This window comes from Mytilus trossulus, chromosome 11, assembly GCF_036588685.1.
Source record: "Mytilus trossulus isolate FHL-02 chromosome 11, PNRI_Mtr1.1.1.hap1, whole genome shotgun sequence".
In the NCBI taxonomy this organism is placed as follows: domain Eukaryota; kingdom Metazoa; phylum Mollusca; class Bivalvia; order Mytilida; family Mytilidae; genus Mytilus; species Mytilus trossulus.
This window is the reverse complement of record NC_086383.1, coordinates 48,780,397-48,793,097: the sequence shown is the minus strand read 5'-3', so window position 1 is coordinate 48,793,097 and position 12,701 is coordinate 48,780,397. Positions and strand designations below refer to the sequence as shown.

The 12,701-nt window shown below is 31.4% G+C and overlaps 1 long non-coding RNA gene across 1 annotated transcript in view; it reads left to right on the top strand.

Moving 5' to 3' along the window:
* The window catches only part of LOC134690888 (uncharacterized), a 32,194-nt gene extending 23,212 nt beyond the window's left edge, over positions 1 to 8,982 (top strand). The window contains exon 3 of the long non-coding RNA XR_010102045.1: positions 8,876 to 8,982. This is a non-coding gene — a long non-coding RNA (uncharacterized LOC134690888). The remainder of the gene's footprint in view (positions 1 to 8,875) is intronic.
* The last annotated feature ends 3,719 nt before the right edge of the window (positions 8,983 to 12,701 follow it).

Here is a 12,701-nt window from a genome sequence, read left to right as displayed (position 1 = left end):
CAATTGTTCCCTATAATATGATCTTTCTACTTTTTATGCCAAAATGAGAGATTTTATCCCATTTTCATGGTCCACTGAACATAGAAAATGATAGTGTGGATGTCCCATCCTTGTACTTGGGACACATTCTTGTTCATTATATATGTGATAACTTTAAAATTGGGAACATTATTCACTGGCGTTATCAAAATCAGACCCTACAAAACCTGGTAATCAGTTCACCAAAATAAACGGCTTTAAAAGGAAAGTTTTTAAAAGCATTTTTCAATGTCAATGCAAATAGTAAAAAAACTTTTGGTGACATTTCTCAATTAATATTTCTTCTTTTCAAATAGTGGGCCTAGAAATAAATTCTAAATATAATATTCTTCTCTTGCTTTGGAAACAAAGATGAAATAAAGAATGGAAACAGGGAACGTGTCATAGAAACAACAACTCCATCTCTAAGAGCAGAAAACAACACAAAAAGACAAGTTGTATTAACATATATATAATTCAGCTTACTACTTTTTAATGGCTACTGTTAGGGTTAAGGTTGGTAAATGTACGCAGTAGGATTAGCTCTAGTTTAGGATAACCTTATGTCGACAATGATGGTTTGCTACTACAAGAAAACTGAGGCAGTCATATTTTATGAGAGTTAAGTTTATAACTATGATAATAAATTAAATTGGAGTTTTACTTTATCATTTTTGCAATAATTTTGTTATGAAATTATAAAGATAAATCTTGTTGACGTCTTTAAGAAAGGGATAAATATGAAATAAGGAAAATAAGATGGTTTATAGTATCATTTTGGTGATAAATTCATGGATAGCTATTTTAGCTTTTTTCAATGTGCTTCCTTAATGAAAACAGCCAATGGTAGTGGGGTACACTTTTTGTTTTGCTTCAATAGATATATCACTTTGATTCAATTGATATAATAACTTGCAAACATAGAATTTTGTAGGACAACTTGGATTACGCCTGTTTCTGAACAAATTGCTTCCTGTTGAGGGTTGATTGTATTGTTTCATTCATTTCAATTCTGAGAAGGTCAAACAAGAAACAAAATGATAGGGTAGGGAGATAATGCTAAATTAAAATGCTTAAATAAAATGTTTGGTATAAAACAACACAACACCAACCCCAAAACAACACTGTGAACACAACAGCAACACAACAACAACACTGTGAACACAACACCAACCAAACAAGAACACTGTAAACACAACACAAATCCAACAACAATACTGTGAACACAACACCAATCCAACAACAACACTGTGAACACAACAACAATCCAACAACAACACTGTGAAAATAACACCAACCCAACAACAACACTGTGAAAACAACACCAATCCAAGAACAACACTGAACACAACACCAACCAAACAAAATCATTGTGAACACAACACCAATCCAACAAAAACACTGAACACAACACCAATCCAACAAAAACACTGAACACAACACCAATCAAACAAGAACCCTATGAACACAACACCAATCAAACAAGAACCCTGTGAACACAACACCAACCCAACAACAATACTGTGAAAACAACACTAATCCAAGAACAACACTGTGAACCGACACCTACCCAACAAGAACACTGTGGACTCAACAACAACCCAACAAGAACACCGTGAACACAACACCAACCCAACAAGAACATTGTGGACTCAACACCAACCAAACAAAAACAATATGAACACAACACCAACCCAACACCAATACTGTGAACAAAACACCAGGCCAACAACAACACTAAACACAACACCAGCCCAACAAAAACACTATAAACACAACACTGTGAACACAGCCCTGTAAACCCAACACCAACCCTTTTAACACAACCCCAACCCAACAACAACACTGTAAACACAACACCAATCACAACAACAACACTGTGAACACAACACCAATCACAACAACAACACTGTGAACACAACACCAACACTGTGAACACAACCCCAACCCAACAACAACACTTTGAACACAACACCAACCAAACAATAACACTGTGAACAACACAACATCACACTAATCCATCGTTTCAAAAATTAATATATTGGTTTTATAGACATGATAGATACACCAATTTTACCCAATTTACTTTAGAACTGCATAATACTTAACTTTTCCCTGTTCTTATTGTTGAAGAAGTTATGGGGAACTTGGTGTTATAGGAGATCTCTAAGATCCTATGTGTTGAATTATCCACAACTTTTTCTAGTTTTCTGGATAATGGAGGACTTGATTTATTGTAAACTGTTATATATAGACATTTTTTTACATAAATAAGGCCGTTAGTTTTCTTGTTTGAATTGTTTTACATTGTCTTATCGGGACCTTTTATAGCTGACTATGCGGTATGGGCTTTGCTCATTGTTAAAGGCTGTACAGTGACCTAAAGTTGTTAATGTTTGTGTCATTTTGGTCTTTTGTGGATAGTTGTCTCATTGGCAATTATACCACATCTTCTTTTTTATATTGAGTATGGTTGAATACATGATCTTGTCCTGTAAACATTACTTGTGTTGTTTATTTACAGTCTTATTGATGTATACCCCATTTTCTCCTTTTTACTCATTTGAAAACTGAGTATGAAAAATGAAGGACATATGATTGTGGGGTTATGTCCTAAACTTACAGTAGAACATAGATCAACATAGTTTAAAACAACAACACCTATGTTCTGGTTGATTGTTGTTTGAAATTATTATTTTAAATTAAAAATGTGAAACAAAAGAGATGTAAATTTCAAGCTTTGATAAATGTAACATCTTACAATAAGTCAATAAATTTTGAGTCCTTGCTGTTATTCGATGCAGACATTCAATTTGATATAGGTGCTAAAAAGTCATTGATTTGGCAAAAGAGTTTAAAGAAAAATTAAAAACCTATAATAGATCAAGACTTACGAAAGGAAGCCACATTAAAGTTAATATGAAATTATTGAATTCTGTTCCTAATATAGTTCCAGTATATTTCTTTCTGGAAAAAGTTTAAAACAAATTATATGAATTGATACTTCATTCTGCACGATTTTAGAAAGATAAGTACTCAACAAATAAATTTCATACTTCCTGCAGGCTAAATTATAAAGTAATACAATTCAGGCCTATCTTCAGAACATTGGAAAATTGCAAAACTAATGCTTATAAATTACACCTTTAAGTTAGATTGAAAGCATTAATTTGTGATTTCCCACATAGCATCCAAAATAGCAAAGAGCAGGTTATTATATTTTGGAGACCATTAATTTTAAGATGAAATTTCAATTTTAATGTTTTTAAAAATCTTCTTGGTTTTGTTTTGGTGTTTTTCTGTTCCTTGGAATTCTAAGTTTGTAATCCTAAATCATTTGTACAGTCACGACAGTCCTAATGGCTTTGAAATTAGGGTTTTGAGTAGATTGAACTAAGAAGATGTGGTATGTGTATTAATATGACAACTCTGCATTTAAGTCACAATGTGTAAAAAGTTTATTAGTCAAAGTATGACCTTCAACACAGAGCCTTGGCTTTCACCAAACAGCAAGCTTTAAAGAGACCCAAAAGAGTTTTAAGTGTACCTTATAAAGGTAAATCCAGAAAAGCACTACATTTTAGATGCTAGCAAAATCTGTTCATTTATATATATATTTCTATTCTAGAATCATTAATAAGAGAAATGATTTAAACCTTTTGGCACCTAAATCGAGCATTCAATATGTGTACACTTTAATTCATTGCAATAGGATTGCACTATAAATAAGCTTATAAAGTTAATCCTTCCATTATCTGGATTATAATGCACAGATCCTATTAGGATTAATTATAAGGATCCCCTTGCCTTAGATAAATAAATATACATATATATTTATATGGAGGTCAAAAGTTGTGTCAGTTTTGGTCAGAATGACATAGTTTTACTTTAAAGCTTTAAATGTTTTAAATTTATTGTAACATTGTGTGGTTATATTAACACTGGCTTCAGGTTGAAATCAAAGGGCAATTAAGTATATGTGCAAGTCTATTTAAGGTAAAGTACAGAGTGGACGATTTACTAAAATGGTCAGAGGATTAGTTGTTGAGTATTAACCGATATCTATGACATTTGGATATAATAATGCATTATAGCATACAATGCCATGAACAATATATTTCCATATTTTTCAGATATACTGTGGATTAATTTATTTTCGTGGGTATCAATTTTCGTGGATTGTTGCTAAAAACTTGCATAATCGTGGATATTTGAATTCATGGTTTATCCAATCTCTGTATACAAAGCCTATTGCAAATATGTTGTTCGTTGGACATTTGAATTCGTGGTTCACCTGTAACCACGACACCAACAAAACTTAATGAATCCACAGTAATGCAAAACTATCCTGGAGTATTTATAAAAAAAAGTCAAGTAGGATTATAAACCTTTCCTTCATATTACTTTTCCCAAAATCTGAAGTCACATACAATAAAATTGAGAATGGAAATGGGGAATGTGTCAAAGAGACAACAACCCGACCAAATAAAAAAACAACGGCAGAAGGTCACCAACAGGTCTTCAATGTAGCGAGAAATTCCTGCACCCGGAGGCGTCCTTCAGCTGGCCCCTAAACAAATATCTACTAGTTCAGTGATAATGAACGCATAATACTAATTTCCAAATTGTACACAAGAAACTAAAATTAAAATAATACAAGACTAATAAAGGCCAGAGGCTCCTGACTTGGGACAGGCGCAAAAATGTATATTTGTAGTTTTATATATAGGATAATTATACATGAGCAGATCCATGGGCCAATGGGGGTGGTTGGTCAGTCTGAGGGCCCTCATGATCTTAAACCATGAATTAAAAAAAACCATGAATAATATTTTTACAAACCACAAAAGTTTCTATCCGATATAAACATGTTAAAACAAAGATGTCCCGCAGTATTTATTTGGAACATTTATGTTTTCTACCATTAAATGCAACTTTTAAATTGCAGATTTTAAAAAATCAAAAAAAAAATCTATCTAGTACAGTAGAATCTTAGCAGTCTTTGCTCATTGTTGAAGGCAGTAAGGTGACCTATAGTTGTTAATGTTTGTGTCATTTTGGTCTTTTGTGGATAGTTGTCTCATTGGCAATCATACCCCATCTTCTTTTTTATATATGGAGAGTTCTCTCATTGGCACTCACTCCACATCTTCCTATATCTATTAGATTTGCATTAAAGACATTCTGTAGAAATTTGATATTTATATTTAATAAGAGCTTTTGATTTAGGCTGACGGCAATTTCAATATATAAAATCTTGGATGTTTTTATATTTTTTTGCAAAACATCCGTAAATTATGAACAAGTATTTAGAATATAGCTAAGTGCAGAACAATTAGAATTTATTACATGCTTTAAATCAGATTTTTACCAATTAAAAAGACATATTGCTTTCTGTTTTTCAGGAAAATAATGATGATCAGTTTTTTTTATCGTCTACGAGGCAAATGTTAAATGTTTCTCTAGATTTTCCCCATCAGACTATGAAAGGGAATAAATATTCCCAACAGAATTAACACTGATGGTTTACTGCAATAATTGAAAGCAACACTTTCACATTTAAAATGATTTTTTTCTTAAATAAATTTAATGGATTCAAAGCACTTTCAAAACTGTTTGCCTTAAACGTTTTATAGACATTATATATTATTATCTTATTTTAAATTTTGTCAGTTTTATTTTAAGAGAGTTAGGTATTGGATAAAAATTACACATTTTTCCAAAATCTGTAGTTTTTATACGACCGCAAATTTTGAAAAAAATTTCTTCGTATATTGCTATCACGTTGGCGTCGTCGTCGTCGTCGTCGTAGTCGTCGTCGTCGTCCGAATACTTTTAGTTTTCGCACTCTAACTTTAGTAAAAGTGAATAGAAATCTATGAAATTTTAACACAAGGTTTATGACCATAAAAGGAAGGCTGGTATTGATTTTGGGAGTTTTGGTCCCAACATTTTAGGAATTAGGGGCCAAAAAGGGCCCAAATAAGCATTTTCTTGGTTTTCGCACTATAACTTTAGTTTAAGTTAATAGAAATCTATGAAATTTTGACACAAGGTTTATAACCACAAAATAAAGGTTGGGATTGATTTGGGGAGTTTTATTTTAAACAGTTTAGGAATTAGGGGCCAAAAAAGGGCCCAAATAAGCATTATTCTTGGTTTTCGCACAATTACTTTAGTTAAAGTAAATATAAATCAATGAAATTTAAACACAATGTTTATGACCACAAAAGGAAGGTTGGTATTGATTTTGGGAGTTTCAGTCCCAACAGTTTAGGAATTAGGGGCCAAAAAGGGACCCAAATAAGCATTTTTCTTGGTTTTCGCACCATAGCCTTAGTATAAGTGAATAGAAATCTATGAAATTTAAACACAAGGTTTATGACTATAAAAGGAAGGTTGGTATTGATTTTGGAAGTTTTGGTCCCAACAGTTAAGGAAAAAGGGGCCCAAAGGGTCCAAAATTAAACTTTGTTTGATTTCATAAAAATTGAATAATTGGGGTTCTTTAATATGCCGAATCTAACTGTGTATGTAGATTCTTAATTTTTGGTCCCTTTTTCAAATTGGTCTACATTAAGGTCCAAAGGGTCCAAAATTAAACTTAGTTTGATTTTAACAAAAATTGAAACCTTGGGGTTCTTTGATATGCTGAATCTAAAAATGTACTTAGATTTTTGATTATTGGCCCAGTTTTCAAGTTGGCCCAAATCGGGGTCCAAAATTAAACATTGTTTGATTTCATCAAAAATTGAATAATTGGGGTTCTTTGATATGCCAAATCTAACTGTGTATGTAGATTCTTAATTTTTGGTCCAGTTTTAAAATTGGTCTAAATTAAAGTGCAAAGGGTCCAAAATTAAACTAAGTTTGATTTTAACAAAAAATAAATTCTTGGGCCTCTTTGATATGCTGAATCTAAACATGTACTTAGATTTTTGATTATGGGCCCAGTTTTCAAGTTGGTCCAAATCAGGATCTAAAATTATTATATTAAGTATTGTGCAATAGCAAGTCTTTTCAATTGCACAGTATTGTGCAATGGCAAGAAATATCTAATTTCACAATATTGTGAAATAGCAAATTTTTTTTTAATTAAGAGTTATCTTTCTTTGTCCAGTATAGTAAGCAAGAAATATCTGCAAGATTTTTTTTTAATTGGAGTTATCTTTCTTTGTCCAGAATCAACTTAAATCTTTGTTATATACAATATACAATGTATATTCACTTTTTACTACCAACTGATAAATTTAAATAATCTTTACCATTCAGTGATAACAAGCAGTTTTTTTACATCATGTATTTAAATGAGTAGTAATTGTTGCAAACTCCATTAGAATATTTTAATTGAAATTAGTTTTGGAATAAGGGAAAGGGGGATGTGAATAAAAAATTGGGTTAAATTTTTCTCATTTGAAATTTCATAAATAAAAAGAAAATTTCTTCAAACATCTTTTTGAGAGGATTAATATTCAACAGCATAGTGAATTGCTCTAAGAGAAAACAAAAATTTTAAGTTCATTTGAATACATTCATTCTGTGTCAGAAACCTATGCTGTGTCAACTATTTAATCACAATCCAAATTTAGAGCGGAATCCAGCTTGAATGTTGTGTCCATACTTGCCCCAACCGTTCAGGGTTCAACCTCTGCGGTCGTATAAAGCTAGGCCCTGCGGAGCATCTGGTTCATTTTTTTTTAATTAAAATTCACTTTTGTTTGTTAATCTTTGATTTGACATTTCAACTTTCCTGATTACCACCATGTTAATTCAAAGTTGATTAAAAGGACCCATGCATCTTGGGGAAGTATACAATGTATTATTATCACCTTAGTACCAATCCCAGAAGTTAAGGAGAAATTGGAATAACCAAGGCTAGGATATTGTTGTTTACTATTAATTAGTTATTTTTTGACGTACACCAATTTTTCGTGGACTTCCTGGTTATGACAAAATGAATGAAGTACGAAATTAAATGTTCAATTAATTTTCAAATTTTCTATATATATGCTATCAGATAAACCACAAAATGAAATTATCCACAAGTATGTAATTAATACACGAAAATTAGAACCTACAAAAAATGGAACCTACGAAAATGAATGAATCCACAACAATATTGTTTATATCTTGGGCCATTAATTTACATTCATACTTAATGTTTCAACAAAATAGGAGGATACTTTTATCATACCTGCCAACTTTTAAAAATGCCCATGGGGGTTTTACGTGCAAGATGGCTCTTATAGTCCTACAAAACCTGCAAGGAGGCCTTCATTCAAATAGTCCCTCTGAAAAGGTGTAGTGTTTATGCACCTGTTGAAATTTACCATGTGGACTTGCTCTGCAGTAATATCACACTGACTTTAGTATAATTCTGTTTCTTTATTCCCAGTACACAAGGCCAGTTCTAGATAAAAACTGGTCACATCGAAATAGTCAATAGTGCTGAAGGTGGTGTTAAGCACCAAATAATCATAGAAAGTACACATATAACTTGTTTTGCTATAAAGTGTTCTCTTTATGGTAAAAGAAGAGCTATAAATAATCCAAGGCTATTTTTTTTCCCATTCATTTACAAAATGTCAGATGTTGTAAAACTAGTGTTTTATATTCATTTTATTTTTGTGTAAAATGATAAAATACAAGCTGCAAAATTCTATTATTGTAAAGTTTTTTTTTTATTTCAGAGCATTTTTTATGTATTCTCGATTATGTACAACCAGCCATTTCTACTGGCCTACATTAGCTATAAAATTTACTGCCTACATTTTATTCTAAAAGAAAAACTTTGAAATTGCTGACTTATATGTATAAGCTAACAAAAAGGTATAAGTGAATTTCATATATATTACAGACGCCAGTGGATGCCAAGACCAAACAAATTATGCTGCAAAACTACACAAAAGTAACTAACTACAAACAGGAAAAAAAAAGCTGCAGATTGTACAGACACAGAAAGACAAATAAGTAAGTATTGGGTATGAATATATACAACAAGTTTAAGGTTACCTTTGAAAATTCATCATCTTATTTAAAGATGAGTGTGTGTCTTATTTTAAATTATTTGTTATTTCATAATTTGGTCAGGAGTTGTCTTCTCTTGGAGAATAAATGGGTAAGCAGCTGCAATTTATGCTCATATGAGCCTCTATAGTTTCTTTTTTTTTTTAACTTTAATTTTTTTTTTAAACCTACACCATCATATATGAGGTGTTGAAACTCATTCTTTATTTTGAAAGTCACAAAAATATATTGAAAACAAATTCATTAACATGTTTCCTTCAAAACATTTCTTATTGAACTTTTAAATAGCAAACATCATTCATATTTTACTGCAAATCAATTAGATATGGATGCCCTTTAATATATTGCTATTTTCCAATTTTTTTTTATCTCATCTTCCTCAAGTTACAAGTTTTTTTTATCCGCTTTTTCAAAGAATTATTGCCGATAAAAAAGTACAAAGAGGCCACTTCCTGGTCTTTAATTAGGTACATTTTTTTCATTGGTACTGATAACTTCAGCTTTCATAATACGGCAGAGTTAAACATGTGACTGTAGGGTAATATTAGAATCCTTTTTCCTACATTTGTCCTTCACCGTAAGTTCGTATCTGCGATGTACCAAATGTTTTTAATATTGCTGAAGGCAAATTATTTTCTCCTAATTTCATGTATGAATCAATGATTTTAGGATATTTTGAAAAGGAAAATTACGGTTATTTTTTAGTGGACCTAATAGTCTTGTCTTGTATTAAAATGACAGATTATATTTTTCATGGCACAACGTGCTGCTATGTATGATCTCTATGTATCCTTTATGCCTCTGGAATCAAAGCAGTGAAATCAATAAAAAAAAAAACCTGACATATCAAAATACTGGTAGCCATATTAAGGCAGGTCTGCATTCATATTAACAAATCTAAAAATACGCTAAACGTCATTTAACAAAATGTGGTAAGATTTATACAGCCACCTAGTTTATGCTATTAATATCATGTTAAAAAAAAATAACTGAAATATTTAAATTCAGATAACTAGAAATTAGAAACCTATAAAAATATAAAGTTCGTGAGAAGTTTAAGAATGGCGGTCTCATTATTGTTTAATACGATTTTTCCCTGAATTGAAAATCTGGTTGGTCTATCTGAACCAAGCGTTGGTGATTGTTGTTTTATTTTGTTTGTACATCTATGTTTTGGAGGCTTTGGGTGTTGCATGGTCATTGATTTGGTCTGTAGTAACTGTCTTAAGTGTCTTTTGGTGATGTAATATTTAGTCACTTGATGACCATTTTTTTCTCCCCTAATAAATTTGGGAATTGTCGTCACCAATTTGTATGTCTATCCTTTCTTCCATCTATTTTCTGACTGCTTGTCTATTCATCTGTGTGAAAGAAATGGTTTTATGATGCAAACTTGATTTTCCCCTGCTTAATTGGAATGAAACTTATGTAGGGACAGAGGGATGTTGAGACAATCAGTAAAATTCAAGGTCAAAATCACTGTCACTGAAAATCATTTTTTTTGCCCCATCTAGGGGCATTATGTTCTTGAATCTGTGCATCCATTGGTTCATTCCTACATTCATTTGTCCATGCATGCATGTCTCCATCGTCCAACTTCAGGTTAAAGTTTTGGTCAAGGTAGTTTTTGATGAAGTTGAAGTCCAATCAACTTGAAACTTTTTACACATGTTCCCTATGCTAGGTTATGATCTTTCTAATGTTAGCACAAAATTAGAGTTTTGACCCCAATTTCACAGTCTACCAAACATAGAAAATGATAGTGTGAGTAGGGCGTCTGAGTACTGGGGACACATTCTTGTTGATCACTTGTTGAAACTATAATGTTCTTAATTTCTAACATGTCTAAAGGCAGAAAGAAATTGTTGAAAAAAGATTCCTAAAAGCTTAAGTTAAAACACGTCATTGTAATTATTTGTAATAGATTCTGTATGTGAACCCATTTCTAGAAAGAATTGTATACCACTTTTTGCACTATAAATGTAATTTTATCAATTTTATATAGGTATGTGTGCCATATTTATGATTTATTTCCAATTCAATTTATCTCACATTCTTCAAGTTACAATATTTTCTTTTTTCTTAAGTTATCAAATAATCTTCTTCAAAAAAAAATTGCAGATAACTTTTTTGAACTTCCTTGTTTTTAATGATGTATTTTTTTTTGTGAATGGTATCAAATTGAATTGATGACTAATGAGCTTCTAGAACTGTGTCATACAATTTAAATCATTGTGGTGACGTCAGCCTATTCATTTACCATGTACACGCGAATTCTTTTTCTAGAATCAACGCTTCCACAATCTGTCGGCTCAAGGGTCATATTTTTTTCCCTCCAAAATCCACGCTTATCCATTGTAACTATATAACTAAATGCCTGTAACTAAGTTTTCATAAATAAATATATTTGTGTTTTATGTGCTATAGACTGCTAGTATTTGCTGTTATTCTAGAACGCATATTAAGTTTCATGTAGGACTGAATTATTATAGTCTAGAAAAATAATTTTGAAAGGCTTTTGATTGGACTTGTCTTGTTAGTAAATGATGATATGATACACTGTGCTGCTAGAATATGTAAGATTTCTGTGTATGGTTTAGTGTAAGTTAATTACTTCTGCAATTGAAGCTGAAATCAATAAAATAAAAAACTGAAATACCAAATTCTTGTAGCCATATTTATCCCTGCTTTATAAACAATTTGAAAATAAACTACATGCATTATTTTACAAATCATTGTAAGATTATACTGCAAATACCAAGAAACACCAGAGTATATCAATTTCAGTTATTAAAAAAGAATTGAGATGCAAGAATGCAGATAAGATTTTTAAAAGGACATTTACCTAAAAAAGTATCGAAAGTTCATGAGAAGTTCATTATGTACAGTAAATGTTGGCCTTCAAATATATTGTGATAAGGTATATATGTTCAATCAGTTTGGATTCTTAGAATTTTTATTGAGATCAAGTCTATAATCATTACATTATCCTATTCATGTTAATAGTCATATCAATATTATTAGAACTATGCTCTACAACTAAATTCCACTCACTCAATTTCAAGCTCATGCTAGAATATAGTACTTTTATGCCCCATTTATGAGCATTATGTTTACTGGTCTGTGTGTCGGTCCGTCCGTTCATTCGTCCATCAGTCTGTCCTGCTTCAGTTTTTAGTCGAAGTAGTTTTTGATGAAATTGAAGTCCAATCAACTTAAGACTTAGTACACATGTTCCCTATGCTATGATCTTTCTAATTTTAATGCCAATTTATAGATTTTACTCCCATTTTCACGGTCCACTGAGCATAGAAAATGATAGTGCAGATGGGACAACCGTGTACTTAGGACACATTCTTGTTTCTAGAAAAATAGGAATCATTGATAAAAAAATATTTGTTTTAGGTCACAAAAACCTTAGATTTGTAAAAGACTACTATAAAGAAGAAGAAAAATCCATAATTCTTTTCAATCAACAACCCAGTTGCTAAGTTTTGTCAATTGGTTTGACAATCATTCAGCATTCCAATGGGTACTTTTTGTTCACCCCTTCTTCAGCGACTTGTTTTGTACTTATATGCAGGAGAATTTAAACAATACCTTCTCAATACTAAAAGAAAAAGCTTCTTGCCAAGGACTTTTATTTCACTTTCTGA